Source organism: Pipistrellus kuhlii, unplaced genomic scaffold (assembly GCF_014108245.1).
Source record: "Pipistrellus kuhlii isolate mPipKuh1 unplaced genomic scaffold, mPipKuh1.p scaffold_m20_p_1, whole genome shotgun sequence".
In the NCBI taxonomy this organism is placed as follows: domain Eukaryota; kingdom Metazoa; phylum Chordata; class Mammalia; order Chiroptera; family Vespertilionidae; genus Pipistrellus; species Pipistrellus kuhlii.
Genome location: NW_023425404.1, coordinates 188,506,292 through 188,510,290, shown reverse-complemented (window position 1 = coordinate 188,510,290; position 3,999 = coordinate 188,506,292).

The following is a 3,999-nucleotide window of genomic DNA, read 5'->3' as shown; positions in this document are numbered from 1 at the left end:
GCCACAGAACAGATCCAGACTGCAAAGCTGATGCTTTATTCATAGTCAGGGGCAAACAAGGTAATTTACAATGTTCTTGTAAGTTTCACTTGTTTTGGCAACACTTGCTGCCCCTCCCACAGCCCATTAGCTACCCAGGAAAGATCAAGGGAGCTTTGCAAGATCAAGCTTAATCATGCTTAGAGGACTATGCCCTCCAAGCTGGGACTTCTTTGGGACTTTGACAGCAGGTCAGTCCGAGGCTTAACCCTATAACTGCTCCCTACAAATATCTAAAAACTAATGTTATAGTATATGTTAGAATAAGTCTTCTGAATCATTCATCCCCTTATACCTATATAGTCTGTCAAAGATAAAAGTCCTTTTAGCCTTAAATACCTCAGCAGAATAGAATGTTCCCTCTTAATCTCTCCTGCTAAGAATGTTGAGGCAGCAGTTGAGCAGTTAAGGACCTAGTGGTCGAGTGTGTCTCAAACCCATGAGGACACAGGGTGGCATGTAAAAGTTTCAGCATTACTGACTCTGCTGGCTTTGAACACCGGGACCAATGAGTCCTGGCCAGAGCACACATGGTGGAGGAGGCAGATGTCAGAAGAAGAGGGGGAAGAGCTGTAAGGAAGAAAGAAAGAATAGTAGCAGTGGGGTCCATGTGGCCATCCCTGATGGATTCAGAAAGAGCAAACTGATTGGAATGCTGAGATACATGTCATACCATCCTAATTTCTTCCTGGCAACATGCCGTGTTCCTGAGCCTTTCTAGTTATTTCAGAGCATTGGACAGAGCTTTGGATGACACTTAACATCATAATCATTGTGTGTACCATGCAGAATGGGAGATAAAGATTGACTCATCTTAAGACCTATCCAAAGTGATTTTACACCAAAACAAGAGAACTTCCATTCAAGATGGTTTTCCCATAAAGATGGTCCAGCAGCATAAACCACCAAAAGAACCTTATAACAGGACTCCAAAGTGTTTCCAATGTTCAAGGAAATGAAAAATATAAACTATGCAATCCATTTGTTTAGAGGAGATTATATAATTCCTGTTCTCCAAGGAAAGAGCAAGATCTTGCAGGCCATCAGCTCACAGGGTTGCCAAGTTGGGTTTTCAATTTACTATCTTGATTAATTAAATAAACAGGATAATGATCTAAAACCTAATATTTAAATTTTCAAACCACTTATTTTATTGTTTACTAGGGAATTAGCTTTACTTTAGAGGCAATCAGCTATGTAAGCTAAGCTGAGAGGCAAAACAGATCAGAAGACTTTTCTTCTTAAAACTTTGTTGGTATATTTTGTTTTTATTAAAGTAGTATTTCCCCTTAACATTTCAATGACTTAAGTGTTCTACTAATTTATAATGAATATGTATGTAAAGATTTAAATTATTCACATAAACATAGTCTATATTAAAAATTAGATAATTATATTTTAAAATCATAAAACAAAAAGAACTATTAAATATTATTATACCTCAAATGTAATAAGAAGCACAAAGTATAACATTCAACAACAATATTATAGTTTGCATTAAAATTATACCAAGAATTAACAGTACTAAGCTAATTAAAAAATAATTTAAAAAAGAAAAAACTTTATATAATATGTAGTGAAGTATCCTATCTAGGAAATATTAAATATATGAAATTTAATATTTAATAAATATATGATAATGGCCATGAAAAAATATTCTAACTACTGTTCATACATTAGAGAATTTATGTAAAATGTATTTTGGAGGTGATAAATTAAGATATAATATAACAGTTATATCTAACTCTATTTTTAAAATATTGTCACATGTAGTAAGAGGTAAGATGAGAAACTGTGGATGCTTTGGAAACATGTTATACTTTTTTTTGAGAAATATTGACTAATATCTTTTTTTATATATATATTTTATTGATTTTTTACAGAGAGGAAGAGAGAGAGCTATAAACATCGATGAGAAGATGAGAGAGAAACATTGACCAGCTGCCTCCTGCACACCCCCTACTGGGGATGTGCCACCACCAACATACATGCCCTTGACCGGGATCGAACTTGGGACCCTTCAGTCCGCAGACTGACGCTCTACCACTGAGCCAAACCGGTTTTGGCTTGACTAATATCTTGAAAGTGACTTTTGTAGCATGTTAGCAGAGGTCATTGATAAGCCATAATCTCTAATTGACCCTTAACCTGGGCCCAGCAATTAGAGATTCATAAACCCTTCTGTGACCTTGGAATGCATCACCACCCATTCCCAAAATTGGAACTGTTTGAAAGACACAGCCTTGAGAAAGCAAAGTGTTCTTGGTACCTTCTAGATGGTATATGTAACTGAACCCAGGTGAGGCCTCTGTATAACTTGTAAAATTCTTATAGGCGTGTATGGAAATCTACTCCTCTTTCAGCTGCCCAAGACAAACCTCATATGTCAGTTCCCTTTCTTATGAAAACAAACATGCCCCTAAGAATCTGGAATGGTCTACCTTTTTTGTTGGTCTCTCCTTGCCCACTGTATATTGGGGCCAATTATTGAACCAGTGAACATGGAATTCAATTTGGAAAAATTTTAGTTATGTTATGATAAGAATTCTCATAAAGTATACCCTAAAAATAAAATCTATACTAATAAAAGGCTAATATGCAAATTGTCCCCTCAACCTGGAGTTCAACAGGGAGTTCGACCAGGGGACAGGATTGACTGGCCAACCTCCTGCAGCCCCTCCCTCAGATTGCCTCCACCCACCCTGATCAGGGATGGGGCTGAACTACCAACCACCTGCAGCCCCTCCCCCTGACTGGCCACCCTGATGACCCTGATCAGTCCCCATTGGGGTGGGTCAGCTGGACCCCACCCATGCATGAATTTGTGCATCAGGCCTCTAATTTAGAACACAAGACCAATTTTACAGATGTCTTTGTCTGACTAAGTCAGAAAATCATCTCATTAATTTTAATGCTATTTATATAATTTTAAACTATTTATATGTTTGAATGATACATACATTAATATTTTAAGTATTTAGAAATTGGCATATGTGTAGATTTTAATACATGAGTGGACTTATCATGAGTCTGTGGCCCCGCTCCCACAGAAGGCATTAAAATCCTGGCCCCCACGGTAGGGGCCACTCTGCCCAAAGCTGCACCTTCACACACAGTGAGCCTCACTCCTTCCTCCTTAAGGTTTCTGAATGCATTTAAACCTTGATGGGACTCAGGGCCAAGTCAGCCTCTATTTCCCAGTGAAATAAATATGCTGAAGTCATTTGGAATGCTTAGCTTGAAGACTGACAGGGACATATTATAACCTTCAAGTTTTGAAAGCAAGTGGAAGAAGAACCAGGCAGATTCTCTTTTCCCAGATCAGATAATAGGCAGGCCAGTTGAGGGCTGACAATCTGCACTCAGCATCAGCAAGAATTCTGGCAGGGAGAAGAATGAGAAAGTGTTCCTCCTGTGATAGCCATCTTTCTGGCACTGAAAGGTGCCACCCAGAGGATAAACATGATGTCTGAAACCTCCATAGCCCCACCTATCTCCTACATTTTTTAAAAACTGGACATATTTTGATACCCTTCCAGGAAGGTTAAAGTGACACACCACCAAGGCACATGTGTTCAGTTGCCATGTGTGCCTGACATGACTCGCAGGAGGATCAAGACACACCGCCTTCAAAGCCTGTTTTTGAGTCCTTGAAGTCATGTGCCGTGGCATCGTCTTGCCAGTAATAACACTCAGGCCACCCTTTCGAACTATCAGAGACTACAGATCCAAGTAAGTTGCAACTGGATCACTATAATTTGCTTACCTGGATCTATTCCTTCTTGTCAGATTTTACACAGAAACTCTGTCTAAAATTCATCCCTCCTGCCTGCTGCTTCCCAGCAGCTGCCACATCATTGTCCAGATGGGGTGTCATTGTTATTGCATTTCTGGATGAAGAACACTGGCTGGTTCCCATTTTATATTTAAGCACAATTAGGTCTCGGACACCTACATAGG